General features: G+C 34.6%; 1 long non-coding RNA gene across 5 annotated transcripts in view; it reads left to right on the top strand.

Annotated features, from left to right (window-relative positions):
- Positions 1–24,077, top strand: part of LOC132686320 (uncharacterized) — a 390,554-nt gene that overhangs the window by 323,800 nt on the left and 42,677 nt on the right. For 3 of the 5 annotated variants that reach the window (XR_014136397.1, XR_014136395.1, XR_014136396.1), the window contains 2 exons: positions 11,720–11,793; positions 17,130–17,333. This is a non-coding gene — a long non-coding RNA (uncharacterized LOC132686320). The remainder of the gene's footprint in view (positions 1–11,719; positions 11,794–17,129; positions 17,334–24,077) is intronic. The other 2 variants (XR_014136398.1, XR_013553086.2) reach the window with 1 other exon arrangement.

Raw genomic sequence — 24,077 nt, 5'->3', positions numbered from 1 at the left:
AACAATTAATTACTTTACTTTATTTTTTATATAAAATCAAAAATAAAATAAATAAAATAAAACAACTAGGTGTTAAGATAAATACAATTAATTAGGAGTTAAGATAAATATTATGCAAACCATGAGATAGAAACAATGGTATAAGTTTGAAAATGTAGATTCAGAAAAATCACATTTAAAAAAGAGAACCCCTCTCTTTTTTGCTTTATTACACTGGAATAATAGCTTGAAGGAGCCTTGAGGAGCAATAGGGTGTTAACACATCCTATTTTTCAGGGAACTAAGGGAAGTACTAGGAAGATACATTTCTTATGGAGAAGTATAGAAAATATACAGAAACTACCTCACTAAAAACTGGAGAAGGGCCACATACACTGTGTAAGCATTTTGATTTTGTTTTAAACATTGAGTGCATTGTTTTAATAACAGCATCTCAGGATTTCTCATTTGGTAGGAAACATGCATTCAGACATTTATTGGAATCTCACTCAATTTTTGATGGGTAGAAAAATAAACTTTAAATAATTTGGGTGATCTTGTTCACCATTCCACACTTTGATTATAATCCTTTGAGTAAGTGACATGGGAGAGATACATATGCTATGACATCAAATCATGTGTCTTGCCACACTAGGATTCAAGTGTCTTAGGAGCATTGTTTTTTCATACAATAGGGACATTAATGAAAAATTCAAATACTTTAACAAGGTGTTCAATTAAATGAAGAGCTATATTCCATAACTAGAGGAAAATGCTAAATGTTATATTCATCTACAATATAGTCTTCTCTAAAGGACTTTGGGATATAATTTGAACTATCATTTATCTAGAGAAGGATGACAAGAATGAAGCTATCCTAGGAAAAAATGTCATAGAGGAAAGAAAACTTAAAGAATCAGGATTGTTCAAAAGAAAAAAAATTGATTAGAAAAAAAAGAATCAAGATTTTTCAACCTTAAATAAATATTTGGGATGGGTATAATAACTACTATTGATTATTCCCGAAGTTTTTATGTGAAAGCTGAGATAAATGTATTCAGTGTATGTACAAAGAAAATAGATAATCTTCCTTATAAGGCAGGACATTCTGAATTAGGAGATAAGCTGTCTCTTGGAGTTCTTTCTAACTCTCCAAGAAACTGTTGGTTAAGCTCTTCAGATTATAGTCATATTTGGAACAAATGACCAAGTCTACAAGTTTAATAATCCAGCATGAGTGATTGCTTTTGGAAAGTCAGTTTAATTTATATACATATGAGAATGTCAATTCAAAGTGATGCATTAACAAATCAAAAAAGAATTAAAAAGTGTTTCAATTTGCCTATAGTTAATATTGCTAATCATAAATATGCTTATTCTTCTATATATTTTTTACATATCTATGATTACAAATTAAACTAGACAAGCTTAACTTACTCATTACATTTTACATTTGATATATGGGCAGGATTGACAAAGTTTTAATGAAAACTACATGGAAAAGGTGAAATTTTTAAACTATTTCTATAAAATGTTAATTCTCACCAGGTATTACTGATGTGAAGATAGGATAATACAATGGCTTAATCTCACACGTGGTGACCCAGCATCACAAATGACAAAGAATAAGGTGCACTGGGGAGCCACTTCTGGTAATGGCTGCCAAGGGAAGTACACTACAGATCAACCAAACCGAGACTAGAAATAGGCACATTTGATAAGCATTGGTGTTCACTTTATGTACGTCATCAAAGTTGCTGTTAAAAAAAAAAAAAAGATTGGTTTGTGATTTTAATAAATGTCCAAATACAATTGAAGAAAATGGCGGGAAAGTTCTAAAGTTTATTTTTTAATTTGTAAAAAGATTAGAGTGGTAAGATGTAGTCTATATATCAACCTAAGTATTGTTATGTACCATTAAATACTGTAGTTTTTTGTGTGTATATTTTGAGTGGATTTAAATGTGTTTCCAGTATCTAAGAAATAAATGCATAATTAAAATGATAATGATATTTATGTTTAAGATCTAGATAACAGAAATAATCAGGAGTTGTGAAAATATGATAAATCAAGCCATATAATTGATATATGTGGAAAAGTTGGGTAGGGCAATGGAAAATAACCTTTGAGTAAAACTGGAAATGAGGCAGTTAAGAAGCGTGGTCTTGCATAAAAGACAGGCCAAATAAACTGACTACAATCTTTCCTGTTTGTTAACAGAAAAAAAAAAAAAAAAAAGATGTACATCAGCAGTAGTAGACCAGCATTAGAGTTTCCTGTTCTTCTTTTTCTTTCAAACTTTTACTGTTCAAAATGCATCTGTAATGTAGCTTATTATTACTCCCTTCGCACTTTGTCCATTGAACTTAATACATTAAAATTTCCCAGTCATGAATAAAGCTGAAAACTTCTCACATTTTATTTCAAAAAGTGATTTAGGGCTTGATACATAGATTTCATTGCTGATTCTGCCCTTGGTCCATGTAGCTATCAGATTTATGTTGCTTCCATAATGGAGACCACTCTGTATCCCAGAGACGATTTGCTTAATAAAATTCACATAGCTACTCACCGAATACCGAAGCTATATAAGCATGCACTGAGCCACGCAGCAACCAGATGAATTCAATTTATGTTACACTGTTATTAAAGATTAAATCACAGCTTTGTTAGTGGTCTATGAAATTCTATATTTAAGAATAATCTGACATACTCTAGCAAGACTTGAAATATTCATATACGAACGCATTTATTTCATAGAACAAAACGATTTACATGTTACATGGAAATAAAAAGGTAGCAATGGGAATTTATAATACAGACAGTGCCTAGAGATTTATTCTTTTTCAAACTAAATTAAACTGTGAACACCCATATGAGAATTTTTTTTTTCTTGATTCACAGTAAGACCAAAAATATGTTTGATTTAATTCAAGGCTATTTTTTCATAGCCAGCAGCAAATCCATTAAAGTGCTATTCTGAGTTTCATCTAGATTTGTCATCAATGTCCTGCAACATAGCAACTCAGCATAAACATATTTTCCAAGTGTAACACAAGTGTACCAAGATCATTCATATGATCACAGCTGGAGTAGGATCATTATGTAATGATTCTGCTTCAGAACTAGCCAAGGGCATATCTAAGAACACAACTAGCCTACTCCTCCAATAAAATTTTAGAAGGAAAAGAGTGTTGGAGCTATTAATTGCAATGAAAATGTCAAGCTTGTGTGTGTGTGTGTGTGTGTGTGTTTGAAATAATGATAATTTTACTTTCTAAATACTTTATGTTTCTACAATAAAATGGCTTTCATTTTGTTTAAAATGTTTTTGTTTCACTTAGCAGATTTTCAGGGTTTTTTCCCAGATGATAAAACACTCTTTTTAGAAATTAATTTTGAGCAATTCCCTTTCTATTAACCAGTTTTATGATCTTGAAGAAATAATTTCACCTGTCAGAACCTTAGTTTTCTCATCCATCAAGTGAGAAGATTGAGCAGGTGATTTATGTCTTTCCAAGTACTACATAGACCTGGATTCACAAAGTGCCTTCTATATTTTGCAAAAACAGTAGAGATCGCTAGGCTAAATTGCACATTGAATGATGATTAAATTTCATTTTTATGGATGGGGGAAAAAATCACCACTTGTTCAAACATGGAAAATCAAAAAAATAATCCCTGAGGGCCAGACTTGAAAATCTAAACATAAACTGCAAACACTAGCATAAGGAACAAGGGGTGCTATGCTTCTGTCCCAGAGCTTGATTATTTACAGAAAAGAAATCAATGCATTGTTTACAACAAATTTATAAATAATTGAGCATTATTTTTTAAAAAAAAAATTTTTTTTCAACGTTTTTTATTTATTTTTGGGACAGAGAGAGACAGAGCATGAACAGGGGAGGGGCAGAGAGAGAGGGAGACACAGAATCGGAAACAGGCTCCAGGCTCCGAGCCATCAGCCCAGAGCCTGACGCGGGGCTCGAACTCACGGACCGCGAGATCGTGACCTGGCTGAAGTCGGACGCTTAACCGACTGCGCCACCCAGGCACCCCAATAATTGAGCATTCTAAATAGAATGGATTATATTCTCCAGAGTGTTCATAAACACAGCTATTACTCATTATAAGCAAACTTAAATTCATAATATTGAAATTTAAAAATTGCTGAGTACAGGAAGTCATTTATTTTAAATTATGTGAGATCTTGAAATTAAGGACTTTACATCATGTGCCAAAGTATATAGTAACCCTTAGAGACAGACAGACAGACAAACAGAGAACTTAAGATCAAAGAATGTCTAATGATGGATGACATCTCTGTGATCCCAGAGGTGAGAGAAGAGATATGTGAAATGTCAATATTAGAAGAAAGAACACACATTTTAAGAAATGTTTTTAAGGGTGGCAGTTCAGCAAAAAGTAAAATTGAATTATTATTATAGGAACTATACATAATAGGATATTACTATTATTTAAAAATTTAACTCTTTTTTATTACAGTTTTTCAAATTAGCCATTGAAAGTATTCCCCTCTGTGTGGGTGTATAATCTTCTCCACAAAAGTAATTAGACCTTTCACAGGTTCACTGGACTAATACAAACACAGTCTAAGTCAAATTTCTTTTAGAAATAAATTGGTCAGGGGCGCCTGGGTGGCTCAGTTGGCTAAGCATTGGACTCTTGATTTTGGGTCACGTCATGATCTCATGGTTCCTGAGATGGAGCCCCTCATCCTTGGGCTCTGTGCTGACAGCATGGAGCCTACTTGGGATTCTCTCTCCCTCCCTCTTTTCTTCTCCCCAGGCTTGCTCATGTGTGCAGGTGTGCTCTCTATCTCTCTTTCAAAATAAATAAATAAACATTACAAAAAGAAATAAATCAGCCATCTCCATGTGGAGAATTCCTGGGGAGTGTGAGGCAAGTAGTAAACTGATTCTATGATTTTAATTGAAAGATCCTTAGTGTAATTCATATTAGAGATCTCCTCATAAGAATGCAATATTCACAATTTCATTAGAACCACGAATCCACCTCCATTTTCACCACCACTTGCCTTGACCCCCAGCCAGCAATAAATATGATGAGGCCAAGCTAAGTGACACAAACAATTTGACATTGGGCACAAGTGTTTCAGTGTGACCTAACTAAAGTTTTTCTATTGATAATCTACTTTGTATTAGGGGTAAGTGACTTGTGATGTATATGTTCCAATAATTAGCATTATTCTTCTGTTCATACAAATCTACCTATTTAATTACTTCTATATTTCCCTACTAAGTTAGCTTTTGAATCGTTGTCTCCAAAATATTAAAAAATCATTTGGAGAATTTCCCCCCTCCAATCAATTTTTACTTTAGCCTTCATTTTTCCAGGCCAGCCTGGCTTCACATATTAAAATGTCTTCAAGCATACGTATGTCTTAAAAAGCCATTCTTCCTGAAGTTGCTTTATGATGATCAACAGAAATGTTTTGCCAGGTAAAACGGTTTTTATAATTTTATTTTGAGTTATTCTGTTAAAGAGAAAATTGTATTGGGCAAAAATTCTACTGGAATTGTGTATTTTATGTTGTTGTAACAAGAACTTAAAAGGTGTTGCACAAAATGTTAGTGAAGTGCTTCAAAACACAAGAAATGTCACCAGCTCTTTTTCTCGCTTCCAGTGTCAATAGATGATTTTCTATGTAGTTTTAATATTTAAGCTATAATGTTTACATAGATGGCCAAACAAATATTCATCAAGTATTTACTCTGTTCTTTGGGGGGAAAAGATGAGGGAGACTTCATTTCCTTTCTTTTAAATGGTAAGGATAAATACATTCTCAACAGCAAGTCTGGGAATATCTAAAGTAGCTTTCGGATGTACATCCTTTCCAAGAACATCAGTCATTTACAAATGATCTATTTATTCATCCAAAAATTAATTCTGAGTACCTTTTTTTGTGCCAAGAATATTTTTTTTCTGATTTCAATGTCAAGTTTTCCATTTTAATATTTATGCCTATTTTACCAGAATTCAAAATTATGTTATCTTGAAAATTTTAGTGACCATGTGTAACAAGCATATTCTCCTGTATAAGCTAAATATGTGATCAAAATAATCAGAAGACTCAGCTGCTAAAATGCAATCATTTTTTACCTGGTTCTAACATATCTTGTCCTAAAAGATTTTACCCTTGTTCTAAAATCCTCACTAGAGGGGTGCCTGAGTAGCTCAGTTGGTTGAGCATCCAACTTCAGCTCAGGTCATGATCTCATAGTTTGTGAGTTTGAGCCCCACGTCGGGCTCTGTGCTGACAGCTCAGAGCCTGGAGCCTGCTTCGGATCCTGTGTCTCCCTCTCTCTCTGACCCTCCCCCGCTCACACTCTGTGTCTCTCTCTCAAAAATAAACATTAAAAAAATTTAAAATCCTCACTAGATACAAGTTTTATTTTCATTGCAAGAAATTTTTTTTCTCTGCTTCTACCTCCAATTAACTATTCAAATGATTCTAACCTGGATTTCCTGTGTTTCCTTTGAAACTGCTTTTAAAGGCGATAACCACCATCTGCCAAATCCCAAGAACACTTCTCCATCTTTGAATTCACAGCAACCTTTTTTTTTAGTTTATTTTTGACAGAGAGAGAGAGAGACAGAGAGACAGAGAGACAGAGCATGAGTGGGGGAGGGGCAGAGAGAGGGAGACACAGAATCCCAAGCAGGCTGCAGGCTTTGAGCTGTCAGCACAGAGCCCGATGTGGGGCTTGAACTCGTGGACCGCGAGATTATGACCTGAGCCGAAGCAGATGCTCAACCTACTGAGCCACCCAGGTGCCCCAAATTCACAGCAATCTTTAACAGAGCAAACCCGCTGTTTTGAGACGCTTCTTTCTCTTGGCTTCCATGGCACTGATATCTCCTGTTTTTTCCCTGCCTCACTGGCTACTCCTCCCCATCATTTTTACTGCTCCTCTTCTACCTAAAATCTATGTGTTAGCATATCTTAGAGCAGTGTCCTGGGCCCTCCTCTTTCTGGCTATGCCATTCCTGGATGGTCTTCTCTAGTAATATGACTAACATAACATTTATATCAGTGGATCTCATTCCTATTGAACCTATTGCTTTCTATTTGATGAAATCTTATATAACACTGCCTTCTCTACTATGCCCACATAAAACTTATAGATACTATAAATGACCCACAGAGATGATTAGAAAAAAAAATGATAAACCAACTAACTCAAAGACAAAGGAAAAGTAGAAGGAAATTTATTTAAAATAAAATAATTCTCCTTAATGTGGAAATGTTGAGAATGTCTTTATTGGAAGACATAACCTAGGTAACACTTGTGCCTATGTGTAATAAACATATTTGGATTTAGCAGGATTGATGAAATCAGAACCCATTCCATATAAGAAGCAGAAGAAAATAAAAGTACAGAGAGGTAGAAATGAGCATAAGAGTAAAAACTAGTTCAGAATAAGTTATAATAAATACAATTCATTTGTAAATTATAAGAAGAGGGAAATGAGTCCAGTGGAAGTAAGAAAGTCAGCCAAGATAAATTTCAGACGTTGAGGTGAAAGCAACAAAATAGATATTCTATGAAGGAGCTGTGCCTTTTTTCTAAGTATAGTATCAAAATAATTCCTATGTTATTGCATGAAATGAGGTAATGATAAAGCATCTCAAGATCTCGAATATATTTTCTATCTTGAAATTCTATCACAAATGGAGGCATACATTTCGTCTCTAGTACTAAAAAAAAAAAAAACAAAACCCTGAGCTCTACTTCAATAGGCAACAGGGACTAGAGGAAAGATTGGAAAAAGAAGCAGTAATATAAGAGGCAATAGAGAACTTGTGTGTTAGACCTCTGGGGACAGAATCGCAGCAAAGCTGGAAAACAACCCAAAACAAATATAACACTTCCACATATAATTTTTGCTATAGGAGGTCATCTAGTCAGTGATATGAATTGTCTTTAAATTTTTTTTATTAACTTAATTCCTTAATACAATTTCACTCAAATAATATTCAATCATCTGTTACATAGATGAAATTGGTCTCATTGATTTTATTTTATTTTTTTTAGTTTATTTATTTTGAGGGAGAGAGAGAGAGAGCGAGCAAGCACGAGTTGGGGAGGGGCAGAGAGAGACAGAGACAGAGAACCCCAAGAAGGCTCTGCATGGCTCAGTGCAGAACCCGACATGGGGCTCAAACCCGTGAACCATGAGATCATGACCTGAGCCAAAACCAAAAGTGAGGTGCTTAACCAACTGAGCCACCCAGGCACCGCAGCCTCATTGATTTTAAACAGCTGCGCTGCAGCACTGAAACCCTTTACCATCAGATGTATGCTTGGAAATACAATAACACATTGAGTAGACAGAAAAACAGTGAGTAAGCATATTCTCTGATTCTCAGATACAATGTATTTATTTAAATTTCCCTCACCCTAACAACCTTCTCACAAACTCCTGGGCCTTTTATGTAACTTCTTGTAAAAAAAATAGGATTATCCTGTGCTTAATTACTACCAATTTATCTTTTTAGAGTATTTGGTTGAGGGGAACATTGAAAAGTTGTGCAGGATACGGGACAATAATTTGTTTTGCCAAACTGTCATACCGACTGCAGACCATCTAGCATTCCCAGACGTTGCCAAGCACATTATCAGTAGCATCTCCCAAACATTGCAGCATCCAAGACATGCTCCCATAAAATTTCCAAGCGCTCTGGATGGCAATATAACCACGGATCTATATGTTGACATTCTTGTGCCTGAACCAGACTTATATCCAACTGCCTACTTAACAAATACCAAACCATTACCTTTGATATTTCCCCTTCCAGTACCCTTTACATGTAATCTGCAAAAAGTCCTGTTCACTCTACTTCCAACAGATTTTTAAAATATATTCAATTCTTGATTTCCACTGTCACAACTTTGATATCCAACCCTTGGTTAGTTCTCCTTTTGACCAACGTAGTAGCTTCTTAATTGTTTTCTAGTATCATGTCTTTGTCCTCATTTTACACATGGCAGCCAGCTTGAGTTGTTTGTTGTTTTTTTTTTTTAACGCTTTATTTTTCAGAGAAGTTTTAGTTTGACAGCAAAACTGACTGAAGGGTATATAGATTTCCCATAGTCCCCCTATACCCATACATGCATAGCATCCTCTGTAATCAATATCCCCCACCAGAGTAGTATATTGGTTACAATTTGTGAAACTACACTGACACATTGCAATCGCCCGAAGTGCATGCTTTACATTAGGGTTTACTCTTGTATATTCTAAGGATTTGGACAAATGTGTGATGACATATAATTATCATTACAGGATCATGCAAAGCATTTTCACTGCTCTAAAAATCCTCTGTGCTCAACCCATCCATCGTCCCCACACCACCCTCCCTACCTCTAGCATTTACTCATCTTTTACCATATCCACAGTTTGCCTTTCCAGAAAATCATATATTTGGGATCATAGTGTATGTAGACTTTTCACATTGGCCTCTCTCACTTAGTAATGTGCATTTAAGGTTCTTCCGTGTCTTTTCATGGTTTCATAAATCATTTCTTTTTAGTGCTGAATAATATCCCATTGCCTGAGTACCACAGTTTATTCATCCATTCACCTACTGAAGGACATCATGGTTGCCTCCAAATTTGGGCAGTTATAAATAAAACTTCCATAAATGTTCTCGAGGAGGTTTTTGTGTGGACCCAAGTTTTCGGCTCCTTTGAGTAAACATCAAGGAGCATGATTGTCGTATTGTATGGTAAAAGTATGTTTGATTTTGTAAAAAAACATTCAAACTGTCTCCCAAAGTGGCTCTACCATTTTGCATTCTCATCACGAATAAACAAGAGTCTCTGTTGCTTCACATCCATACCAGCATTTGTTGTTATCAGAAATCCAGATTTTGGTGATTCTGAGAGGTGTGTGATGGTATCTTGTTATTTTAATATATAATGCTTTATTAACATACGATGTAGAGTATCTTTTAATATTTCTATTTGGCATCCGTATATCTCTTTTTATCTTTTTCATGAGATGTATGCTCAGGCCTTTTCCCCATTTTTCAAATTAGGTTGTTCATTTTCTTATTGTTGAGGTTTAATAAGTATTATTCGTATTTATTGGATAGCAGCACTTTATCAGGGAAAAAGTCAGTGTTGCTTTTGGATATTTCTTTTGCAAATATTTTCTCACTGTCCGTGGCTTGTCTTCTTATTCTCTTGACAATGTCTTTCCCAAAACAGAGGTTTTAAATTTTAATGAAATCCAGTTTACCTATTATTTCTCTCATGGATCTTGCTTTTTAGTATTGTATCTAAAAAGTCATTATTATACCCAAGGTCAACTAGGTTTTCTCCTATGTTAGCTTCTAGGAGTTTTATGTTTCTAGATTTTACATTTAGATATATGATTCATTTTGAGTTAATTTTTGGGAAGGTTTTAAGCTCCATATCTACATTCAATTTTTTTTTTTTTTTTTTGCATATGCATGTCTAGTTGTTCCAATACCATTTGTTGCAAAGACTATTTTTTAAGGGCACTTGGGTGGCTCAGTCGGTTGAGCATACAACTTTGGCTCAGGATCATGATCTCATGGCTCATGACTTTGAGCCCCACATCAAGCTTTGTGCTGACAGCTTAGAGCCTGGAGCCTGCTTCTGATTCTGTGTCTCTCTGTCTCTCTGCCCCTCCCCTGCTCACAGTCTGTCTGTCTCTCTCTCTCTCTCTCTCTCTCTCTCAGAAATAAATAAATAACATTAAAATTTTTCTTTAAAAAAGACTATTTTTGCTCCATTGTATTACTGTGTTCCTTTGTTGAAGATCAGTTGACTATGTTTACGTGGATCTATGTCCTTGTATTCTGTCCCATTGGTTTACTTCTCTATTATTTCACCAGTACCTCCCCATCTTGATGACTGGGGCTTTAAAATAAGTCTTGGGGGGGCACCTGGGTGGCTCAGTCGGTTAAGCATCCAACTTCGGCTCAGGTCATGATCTCATGGTTGCCTGGATCTCAGGCATCATCTCAGATGCCTGGATCTTGCTTCTGATTCTGTGTATCCTGCCCCCTCTCTCTCTCTCTGCCCCTCTCCCACTCGTTCTCTGTCTCTCGCTCTCAAAAATAAATAAACATTAAAAAATTTTTAAAATAAGGCTTGGGGCACCTGTGTGGCTCAGTCAGCTAAGTGTCCAACCCAATCTGCTAAGTGTCCAACTCTTGATTTTGGCTCAGGTCATGATCTCACAAACTGCTGACAGCATGGAAAGTGCTTGGGATTCTCTCTCTCTCTCTCTCTGTGTGTGTGTGTGTGTGTGTGTGTCTCTCTGCCCCTGCCCTGCTCCCACTATCTCTCAAAATAAATAAACATTAAAAAAAAGATTGTTTATAAAAGATAAATAAATAAATAAATAAATAAATAAGTCTTAATAAGTGTTAGTCTTCCAACTTTGCCTCCAACGCCTTCAATGTTGTGCTAACTATTGTGGATTTTTTGTTTTTTTCATATAAATTTTAGAAAGTGATACTTTTTTTTTACCACAGCATTGAATGTGGAGACATTGGATCTACGTATGTGAAAATATACTTACATATGTATATAATAAATAACTTCACAATATCACTATGAAGTAAGTTTTATTAAATAGGATACGTTTTAAGCATCAACGTGAAGGACTTCAGAGAGTAAGCTCTGAATAATTATTTTCCTGTCATCATCACCAGCAGCAGCAGCAGCAGCAACAAAAACCATTGTCACAGAGGTGGAAACTGGCTGAAGGACTTGCTCAGTGGTGTGGCTGGTAAGTGTAGGAGAGCTCAGATTCAGGCCACACGATTTCAAGCTTAGTGTTGTTGCAACTAATGGTGTATGGATATTGAAGCAGTAAATGAACTCTAAAAATACTTTTCTCATCTTTTTTTTTTCATCTAATGAAACTTTGATACCATGTAGAATGTAGTAGAAGGTAAAGTTTGCAATTAATTTAAACCCAGCTCCTAGGGATGATAGTATTTAGCCCTACCCTTTCTCAAATCTATGAAATTTCTTATTGTGTAGGCAAGTAAAGGAAGAAAGTATGACCTAAATAATATTGTCTAGCTAGAAGATTACCTATATGAAATATTCTAGAAACTTTCATGTGTCAATAGAAAGTCTGCATGGTGGGGCGCCTGGGTGGCTCAGTCGGTTAAGCGGCCGACTTCGGCTCAGGTCATGATCTCGCGGTCCGTGAGTTCAAGCCCCGCGTCGGGCTCTGTGCTGACAGCTCAGAGCCTGGAGCCTGTTTCAGATTCTGTGTCTCCCTCTCTCTGACCCTCCCCCCTTCATGCTCTGTCTCTCTCTGTCTCAAAAATAAATAAACGTTAAAAAAAATTAAAAAAAAAAAAAAAAAAAAAAGAAAGTCTGCATGGTGTACTAGAGAAAAATATCAAAGATTTGGGTACCAGAAATTTTTTTAAGAAAATTCACTTTTTTCTGAGACTCAAATAAGATACTATATGTGAAAATTCTCTGAATGATATAAAATACAGTTATACTACGTGGTAGTTATCAACATGTCATTTTCTAAATTATTGCTGTATAATACTTGGAACATAATAGGCTATCAATATTATATGTCACAAATAAATAAATGTGATAAATTTATAATAGCTCTTTTAGTAATTATATTTAATATTATATAAAAAGATATGTCATTCAAACTATAAAAATAAAAGGTGAGAAAGTGGTTTTTGTAGGGAATTTAATAACCAGCTTATAATTATTCTGTATTAAATAAACTATAAATTTATTTTTCACTAGATCATATAGTAGGAAGCTATTTTCATTTCATTGACTATATTTGCAAATGTTGTTTTAAGTATTTATGATATACCTAAAGTACTTCTTTTGCATTAAATTTTACAGTAAGATAATTTCAGATCAGCAGGATAATACTGAAAAGCTTTGACCTAAGACAGATGTTTGGGTTTTTTCTACAGTATCTAATATTAATAGCTTTTCTTGACTTCAAGTATATGAAAACATACCTGATGAATAAACACTTTTTGGCATATTTATTTTATTTCACATTGAATTTTATTAAAGTTAAACATTTAAATTTGGTATAATGGAAAGAAGAAAAAGAGAGCAAACACCCTGCAAGCTAATTAAAAATGTATCTGAATAATTTTGATATTAAATATCTTATTGTTTACAAGTTAAATTATAATAAATAAAATATCCAGAAATCTATAAGGGGAAAAATAAAATTAACAAAAATTATAAAGTGAAATTTCTGTAAAACCATACAATGTGTAAGAAAACCTTTATAAAGAGAGATGTATATCATGCAAATGTTGAGTTGATTTATTTGCAGATGACATTCTACTTAATTCTGTCCTAGCTGTGCAGATGCCTAGGAAACTTTTAATATAACCTGCATTTCTTAAACTCTTACTATCACCATAGCCTGCCCAAAGCAAGGATGAGATCACTGAACCATAAGCAACAGAACCTCCCTATTGACTTTGCTTGCCTTTGAGATTTCAAGGTCCTATAGAAGGCAATGTGAGAAATTCTGGCTGTTACTCTAACCCTGTGAAATGCCTCCAGGGGACACATTTTTCCCTTCCGTTGTAAAAAGGAAAAATAATTCAAAGAGAAATGTTAGACTTTGGGGGAGAGCTTACACCACAATGGAAGGGAATAAAGAATGTTTTTGTGCTCTCACTCTAACTGCTGATTTCTAATCTAGAAAATACCCCTTATATCTTTATATCTTAAGTAAGACAAGAAGTATACAACTCCTGGGAGGAAGTATATGGATGTGTGTGGATTCATATAGAGATTGCCATATAAATACAGATACAGATTCACACACATATACCCATATATATGACGATTAAAAATACTTGCCTATTACAAATTACTTCAGGTCATTTTCCCATAGCTATGGGAAGTTCACCTATGGAAAACTTCCTGGCAGCAGTCTAATTTCTATCCTTTTCCAAACACGTAAGACCAATGTCTATTTTGTTTGGGAAGAGAAAAACAGAACTATCATTTGCTAATAGACAGTTTGTACATTTTTTTCTTCTTATTTTTTCCTATCCTTTTTTTTTAATGCTTAGTAGTGACAAACATTATTAAAATAAACTCCTAAACACCATGAAGGTTTAGTAGCGGAGAATGTTAGTGCTCACCAGTGTCCATGTTCTTCCTCATCTTCCCGGGCCCACTGCTAGACATTTGTCAAGAGCCTTTGCAAGTGTGTGGGGCCTGCTGGCCAATAGAAGAGTGAAACTGATGTACCCATTTCCAGATCTGACTCCTAGACACTTTCGTGCCATGTCCCATGTTTGTTATCTTTGCTTATTACTCAGCTAGGTGGAGAAGATGCCAGTAAGAACTTCAGAAGCTTTAGAGGAGAAATTAAGAGAAGTCTGGGTCCTGGAGAGCAGTATGCAGAGAGCCTCCCACCCCAGTGACATGCATTGCACTGTGAGAGGATCAAGAAATAAACGTTGGTTGATATTCCTAACTAGTACCGAAATTCAGAAAGAAAAAAATGCTTGTTATGGTCCTTGCAGCATGGTCTCTGTCGCAACTTAGAAAAAGAAAATTCTTTTAAATGAGAGGCAGAGACATATACAAAGCCCAGCCTCTCTCTCCATGCCATCCAGAGGTGGGTTGAGAGGCACATGCAGCTATGCACAAGTTCTCTTGAAGTCCAAAGTCATTTGTTACCAGCAGATGAGCAGCAATCATTTTCCAACTCTGAAACCCAGGACACATAATTAGATAAGTCAGAATTCAGAAAGCATGTCTGTTCATTCTGTCTAATTTCTTGTTTCATCTCTTATTTGTTTATACTTTTTTCAAAAAACATTATTTTTGAGTTCTATGTACTCCGAAGTACTAGGGGATACAATGTGGGATGTAGGCTCTGTCATCAAGGATAGTTTTGTGTAGACAGTAGACACTCAACAAATAATTTAGTGATACGAAACAGACAAATTTACAGGAAATTAATTTAGCATGATGTGGGAAACAGAGGATGGTGTTCCCCAGTCCCCTTGACATAGAAGGGGCACCCAGGCATAAGAAATGCAGAGAAGGCTTCCTGTGAACAATCTCTGGGTGGATTTAATGATTCTATTTACTATGTAGATGCTTTCCCATATGAGATATTTTCTGTGATTGAGTGATATCAGAGACAAACGACCAGCCAATATATTAACCGACCTGGTCTTCCCATCTCTGATTAGCTACTTAAGTGACACACACACACACACACACGCACACACACACACACACACACACACACACACACTTGACTCTAAATCAATAATCAGTTAATCTAAACTGTTAATCTAAGGGACGCCTGGGTGGCTCAGTCAGTTAGGCGGCCGACTTCGGCTCAGGTCATGATCTCAAGGTTCGTGGGTTCGAGCCCCACATTGAGCTATGTGCTGACAGCTTGGAGCCTGGAGTTGGCTTCGGATTCTGTGTCTCCCTTTCTCTCTGCCCCTCCCCCACTTGTGCTTGCTCACTCGTGCTCTCTCTCTCTCTCTCTCTCTCTCAAAAACAAATAAACATTAAGGAAAAAAATAAACTGTTAATCTAAGCTCTTTATCATCCTGATATCAACAACACAGTGAACTTGTCCATCCTACAAATTGTGGCTTTGAAAGAAATATTGAAAAAAGTCTAAAAATTATGAATTTACTAGATTCCAATTTTTAATTTTATTATTACAAAGTATGTTTTTTAGCAATTATAGGGGACTAAAATTCTCCCTCATTGTTTCTATTTTTAGATGATGAAACATCGAAACAATGTTTCATTGTATTTAAATGACTAAGAGGCAACAATTACCAAGCTCTTTACAAAGGGAGAAAATGCATTCTGAGAAACTCAGCAATAAGAAAGTGCTACGGCATTATTTTAACAGGATAAAATCAATTACTAATTTTCATCATCTTAAAAAAGGAAATGATTCTTTGCATAAACATTTTACACAATATAACTTCAGAATATTTATAAAGTCTTTGGAGGAAACTATAGCTAAGAGATAGATATTTAGACATTTTTCCATTAACATATATATGCACATGTATTTATTGATAATTGATGTAAACATCACAGAAAAGCCAGAATATGAAATTTGAATGTGGAGTAATACTTTAGACTTTATAATGTATTTATGTGTATTTCTTCAGTATTCCCAAATATTTGAAACACATCCTATGGGATAACAAATATACTATATACTATGTAATAAATTTTTATGCACATGTAAGTATAATGAAAAATATTAATTTAAGCATAGGTACACGAAGGCTATCCTAACTTTCTCACATTATCTCATCCCTCCCCGAATACGCAAATGCTCAACGGTATTTATAGTTACTGCCATGAAGCATTTTTGTATATTTAAGAGTGCCTTTAGGTCTTTAACCATAGGAAGTCTTTGACTGCCAAAAGTAGTGTCATCAACAGTGGAAATGAAAAGTAACCTTCAAGAACCTTTTAGACATGAGTAGGCTTTCCGGGGGCAGCTCTGTAGGAAAATTAGCTGAAAAAGATGGACCACTCACCAGATACTGAACTGAATAATTTAAGTGTGGGGAGTTCAATCTCCTTTCATACTGCTTTCCTCATTGCACATTGATTAAAGTGTCATTAAAAATAATGAATGACTAAATATATGAGTGTTATCCAAATTATTTCCATCTTTATTATCCTAAAAGATCAAATGATTTTCATAGTGGATGCCATTGTGAGAGACTCAGTTTCTTTTGTTGCCTGTTCATGCTGTTCTTGTTGTGATAACTCAAGGCACACTCATCAGCCCCCATGTGAACTGGCTGGAGTGACAGTTGGTGACTCAGCAGTTGGCCAAATGATGAACTAGAGCATAGTCTGTCATTCACATGTTTCTCAAGTGAATCCTGCTATTATCCCAGAAGTGATGTAAACTTTTCTAATGTTATTATCAAGTGTTGAATTGAGCATTCAGGAAATGCTCCGTGTGTTAGGATTTGGCATTCTGAAAATGAGGTTCCAATCTTTCTGTAATTTATCTGTAAATCTTTGGCAATGAACAGAATATATTTTTTGAATTCTTCTCTCTCTCTCTCTCTCCCTTTCCAGATAATCATTCATCACACTATCCAAACCAGAAATCCTGGAATGATTTGGCTCACCTATGCTGTTTCAATGCTTCTCTCTACAGTGGCATATTCAAATGATCTCAACAGATTCACAGGACTTTCCATTAGTGTCCACCTCAACCATGTGGATGATCCATCAATTCTATTTTCTAATGATGTACATGCAATGACATTCACTTCTATGGTAAGTGTCTCTAAGTGTAGAATTTCTTCTATCTAGTTCAGTACCCTCATCTCATGTTACCAGAATTTTTAAATTCGAAGTGTTTTGACTGACAAATGAAAATTGAGTTCAGTACAGCCTTCTCTTTAAAGAAAATTAGTCATATATTTCTTCTTGGCCAGGTAATTTAAAAACCTGGAATGATCATCATCATCAAAGACAGTAACAATGGTATAACCAAAATGTATACAAAATTACATAATTACAGTCAGTCATATTTTATATCGGACCTCAAGGCAATTAGAATCATATCTATTAATTTCTTGATAGAGATCTGCTTAATCAGTGTATTCATTTGTGCATTCTGGGATGTAATAGACTCAAAATCAGTTACAATAATCTCAAACCACATCGTGTACTTCCTGTCAAAGACACATTCACATTTCCTATCTCTACCAGTAGATGAAAATTCATTCATATCTCAATGTAAATGAACTGGTTATTCATGTTAATTAGAAGCATGAACAAAATAGGAGTCCACCTTTTCAAATAAAAAAATCTTTTTGAAAATGATAATTTTCAACTATTAAAATAGTTTTTTTTCTTACAGATATTAAAAGTTTATGGGGCGCCTGGGTGGCTCAGTCAGTTGAGTCTGACTTTGGCTTAGGTCATGATCTCACAGTTTGTGGGTTCGAGCCCCGTGTCAGGCTCTGTGCTGATAGCTCAGAGCCTGGAGCCTGCTTCGGATTCTGTGTCTTTCTCTCTCTCTACTCCTCTCCTGCTCATGCATGGTCTCTCAAAAATAAATAAACATTAAAAAAAACAAAACAAAAAAACCCCCAAATATTAAAAGTAATTGATATAGTAAAATCATATGAGCACTTGGCAGTATTTGAAATGTAACAGCATCCCTTAAGTAGCATGCAAACCCAAGCTAAATGTAAAAGGGAGACAGATTCAGGATTTTAAGAACATGGCATTTTAAAATAATACAGTTTTTAATAAGTTTTAGTAATATGAAGACAAGTGAGAACAGAAAAATAGACATTTTTACTTAGAGTATCTATTATTTATCTTTTATGAGTGTTAGATGAATTACATACATAATTTTATTTAGTCAGCCAAAATATTGCAAAGTTGATATTATAACTTCCCTTTCAAAACTTTTAAACAGGCACTCAGTGTTGTTCATAAGTAAACTTTCTCAAATTGTGAGAGATAGTAAGTGACTGTGGATATCAGCTACAGTCTTCCGATGAGTAACTAACCACAATATCTACCATATAAATAAAATCAGCCAGCTCAAATAATCATTTAATGTAGTGGTTTTTTTTTTAAACTGAAATACCTTAAAAATAACCATAGAGGAAAAAAGGCACAGATCAAAAAAAATTGTTTTTGAATGTGAGCAAGTCCTGTTGAGCCGTTTACACTTAGGTCCATCTGTAAGTTAATTTCTGAAATTAGATCATATTAAGTAAAAACCAGAAATTAAAACCTCAGTATAACAAATTTCATTATTTTAGACCAGTGGATGAGTTTAGAGACTATTTAGTAAGTTTATTATTTTAGAAATGAGGTCCATTATGAGTGGAAGTGTTCTAGAAAATCTTCTCTTCTCTCCACCTCCTTCCTTTCTTTTCTCCAACATCATCATCATCATCACCATCACCATTCAGATCATGAAAAAGAGCCAGCTGGCTAAAGAAATGGAAACTAAAAATTAATGTTGATAATTTAAACATTTAAAATATTAAAGTAAATGCTAAAAATTCTTTTTCATTCACAAAGAAGAAGGTCTGTGAGGTAAAGCTGGGATCAAAAAAAACCCAATTTGATGTGTTTTTTTGATAAATATTCTAGATATTTTTTGATAGGTGTTCTAGGCATTTTCTTGAAAGTGACCTTTATTTAATCCTAACAAACATTATAAAGGAATAAAACATTCTGCACTTTTAAAGGTGTCTGAAGGGTTAACATGATTGGGATTAATGAATGACATTATGCAATAAGGTGACTGAACAATAACGTGATATAAGCATCTTATAAAAATGAGAGTGAAGAAAAGATGTAGAATTCAGTGAAAATTACTTCGAATGATACAATAATACCATATTTAGTTTATAGGAAGTGATTTGTGTTTAGTATGAACGAAAGTAAAAGAAATAGCAATGGCAATGATGATTATTTCTCATTTGTGCAATATTTCTGACTTGTGGTTTGTTTTCTCTTCCAATATAGATATTGGTGTATAGAGATAATTTGCCTATCTTAAAACTGTCTGTTTAACTTATCTTTTTTTCCAATATTTTTACATTTTGCCTAACAGACTTTCTTCTTTCTCTTATTTAGTCTTCTCTCAGCCTACTTCTCTTACATTTTTAACACATTTCAAATTCTTTCTTAAATTATAAAATCTTATTTAAAAATTTCAATAAAATTCTTTCTCTTTGCCCTGTGCCAATCTGCCCTACTATTCTCAGCTGACTGATCAAACTCATTTCCATCACATTTTAGCTTTTATACTCCAATGTTGCTGGTCTCAGCAATGGTACCTAGAAAACCAGGGAACAATAGTAAATTCAGCATAGCTTGTCAGAATTCATATAGACCCAAGAATGTATGCCTGAGAAGGCATAGTACAAAGATTGTTATTTGTGCAAATGAATAACAATACAATCAAATACAATCAGCGACTGTAAGTTTGTGTGTGTGTGTGTGTGTATTTGAGTGTGCCCCATTTTAATTTAACAAGGACTTCATTAAAATTACTGGGAGAAGACTAGATATTTATTCAGACTGGATCAAGATAAATAATATAGACAGTGAAAACCAAAACATCTACCTGAGATATGATAATGCAGAGAAAGAACATGAAAATATAAATATCAAAATGAACTATCTTTACAAACACAGCCCAGCTCCCCCTGCTTGTGATTTTTGAGTTTCATCCTGGCCTTAAGGAAAGACACAAAAACAACTGCAGGGCAAGTGCTAGACAGTTGACAGTATTGAAGATTCAAAGACTATGAATTATTATTACCTTTTGAACAAAGTAAAGATATTCGATTGAAGGAATTTAACCTACAGAGAAGATTAAAGATGCTTAAAGAATCTGAAATATACGACTAAAGGCTCTTTGCCAGCTCTTCTTCAAGACCAAAGAACTGCATTTAAAGTGTAGCAGGAGCAATGTTGCTGATGAAAGAAACTCAAATGCTGTTACCGAAGTCAAGTAGAAGTCCTCAAAGTCATTAGTCATAGAATTTATATTTACTCATTCACAGCTATTTATGCTCAGACCTAGTGACTTAGGTTATTTCCATTTTAGTGATTTCACGTGGTTCACTCTAAAAGAAATTGCCTTAAGGATCCAGTTGGATCTAAAGAGTATCATCACTAAATGCTATTCAAGACTCGTGCCTTCAAAATCTGAAAGTGTGTAAATCAGTGGCCACGAGGGCATCCAAATATATATCTCGGGCCTGACTGAATATACTAATGTCATCACATTTTCCCTCTAAAATAGGAATGTTTGGGCATTTAAAAGGCATCCAGATTATTTTGAATATTTATGTTTAATCTGGCCAGAACCCTTGGCTGCATGCCTTATTAGCTGAAACTAACTGATAGTAATTATACTAAATTGGGAATCAGAGCATAACTGGATCCTTGATCCGATCTTCAATGAACACAAAAGACTGAATCTCACCTTCCTCAACTGTGAAATGAGAGGATTGTACTACATTACCCTAAATGGTCTCCTCATGTAAATACTTTAATTTCAAGAATCTATTTCAAAATCCAAAAGAGCTGTATTAAAAAAATGAACAACAATACAACTCTGGACCCTGTAAAGAGTTTTCGTATTACACATGTACAATTATAGCCATTTTCCGGCGTAAAAACGTTGTGTCTCAGAGGGTGATTTATAGTCAATCACTCTTTGGCCTGTCTTGGTTCTCAGGATAGCCCCAAACAAGCCTAGCTAAGCATCATCAGTGAATTGTAAACACTTGTAAAACACACAGGTATGGGTAACTAGAAACTAGTCATTAAGCAAAATAAAAAATTAGTGAAATCATATGGTAATTATATTTTAGGCTGATGTAAGTTCAATTAGAGTATGATACAGAAATATATAGTGATACTAGGAAGAGAAAGTCCTGAAGAAGTCTTCTACATACTTTAAAAAGGAGAGAGATTGATTTTTCATATGTTCAAGGAGTAATTGGAAGAGTGATGAACATTGGAGTGGCACTTAGAAATGGGATGAACTAGGCTTTATGTAAGTGAAGCATGGAATCGTGGATAAAGAAAAACAATTGTACAGATCCAATGTCACCTCCCTGAAGCACTTAGATCAGGGAAAAGAAGAAAGAGGATAGTATACAACATTTTTGTTTAGATTTTGGATGCCAGGTGAACAGGCAACTTGAGGTAGCTTTCTTGCTAGACTAGATCACCTATGAAAAGGGGATGCATGAAATAGGTAGGTAAGAAGATGGAAAGAATACGCAGAGCAGCTATTTGTAATGCGAAGATGGTCTCAAATTAGAGATTACTGTATCAGGGTGTTTGTCTTTGAGATTTCCCCCCAATAATGATGCCCAAGTTGCTTAAACAAATTACCAACGTATTTGAGCTATTATAAATTCACTGGATGAGTAGAACATTATGAAAGACCACCGAATCAAGCTGTTAAAGAGTTTAATTTCCAGGTCATTTTCTGCTTTATGCTTCTTTTCTCCACATATATTTCATAGCAAATGCACATAATTATTTACATGTGAGTGAGAATTTGAGTTACAGCCACAATATTATTGCTGAAGCATGTTTAATCTCAAAGTGTTTAAATGAAATAACTCTGATAAATATGTCAAAATATTGGGGAAGAATAATAATTGAAAAACAGCAGCCATAAAGACACCTTTCCAAAAAAATCATTTCCAAAGTTTTATCTAAGGATAAACTATGTGGATATATATGGAGATATATAGAAGAGAAAAGAATTACTTGAAAATAGAAGAGAGAACTATAAAAACCGTGGAAAGTAATTATTTCAATTACGGTTCAAAAGAGTACGGTGGCAGCAGCCCAGCGGGCTTGAGAAGCACAAGCTTTGAAGTTCAACACACCAGTGTTCAAACTCGGTGTCTTACGTTCTTGGTCAAGAGCCTCATTGACTCTGTATCTCCATTTGCTCACCTGTATGCGAAGAGTAGTTCCAAGCTCACACACTTTTCAAAACAATTAAGTGAACTCACGAAAGCAAAGCAGCTCCTAAGAAGTGAGCAAAAAAAAAAAAAAAAAAAAATGACAAACTTTGTCGTTATTATCATTTTAAATACTTACTGGAAATATACGTATGTATTATATGTTAAACATCTATAAACAGAAAATGTAAATATTCCAATACCAAGGGCTTCAAGAATAGTTATATTAATATAGCATGATTCTGTGAGTTTTGTTTTAAAAGTTGTTTGTTTGTTCCAACCTCTGTTGAAACTCATGTCATTTTTTTCAACCTGAAGACCTGTAGGTCTTTAGTTTGAACATCTTCTTCTGGGAAGACATGTAGCTACGTGGTATGTAAAATGCGCAGTGAATAGGTTTTGCAACTTTAAAATTTTTTCGTTCCACTCTCCCCCTGCGGAACTTCACCTCCTCCTCTCTTGGTCACCAGTTGAGTACATACAAGCTCTCTGGCTTTAAAATGTTATCTATGTAAATTCTTCTGCCACAGCTGGACAAGATGCTTTCAAGAGTTTTTCTGTTTCCTGTGTGGTGAAGCAGCTTTCCCCTAACGACTATTTCCCATCAGTACCCACAAAGACCTACCTTCTTAACCACTGTTTCAACGGTTTCTTACCACTTCCACCTTTCTATAGAACATTTCATTTGGAAGGAGGTTCACAAATATTTGTTCACTGGGCTGTTCAGACTGATAACATCTCTTGGGACTTGAACTTTGATGCACAACTCTCATCTGGAAAAAAAAAAAAAAGATGCAACTGTCACACATCAGTAGATAATACCAAAAATGAAAACAAATTCTTTTCTGTCTCGAAGTCACGATGTGATACTTGTTTTGCTGTGTTGAAAAATATAACTTTTTACATTTTTCTAAAACTCCAAATGAAGACATTTCATTGCTTCTCTGTTTGTTACCTTCTGTAAAATGGTAATATAATTAGATTCTCAATCATTCATTGTCTCGGCAGCAACTGTAGACCAATAATAGAAAATAAAATTAAAATCACAAACATGAAGATATAGATTTATAGGTTTTATAAGAAAAGAGAGAATCCTGATATCTTTATTCTAGCAAAACAAGTCACTGCAAAGCGTCTTTTACATGCCCCCCAATTTTTATCTACAAATAAAATTACCCCATATTAATTAACTGAAAAAGCAAATAACTACCATCATGACTATGTTCTTTATAAGGAGTGTTTTAATACAGTGCTTAAGATCCATAATTATTTTACCTGTTCTTGCTCACTTTTAAAATGCTAAATTTATTTGAATTACTTTTCATAACTCTAGTCATTATAAAAGCTTTGCTCTTTATAGTTTTTTCTTGTTTTATAGTCTTTGCTTTTAGGACTTTCACTTGGAGTTTCCAAGATATTTACAAGTAGATCGTTTTCATCTGAATGAAGCAATAGTAGAAAATCTTCTATTTAAAAATATTAGATGACTCAAAAATCAGTATGGCTCAAAATTACCTCCTCTCCCTTATATGCACACACTGATAAG

This window comes from Panthera onca, chromosome F1, assembly GCF_046562875.1.
Source record: "Panthera onca isolate mPanOnc1 chromosome F1, mPanOnc1 haplotype 2, whole genome shotgun sequence".
NCBI classification, from domain to species: Eukaryota; Metazoa; Chordata; class Mammalia; order Carnivora; family Felidae; genus Panthera; species Panthera onca.
Note: the sequence above shows the minus strand (reverse complement) of the source record. Positions and strands in the feature narration are given on the sequence as shown.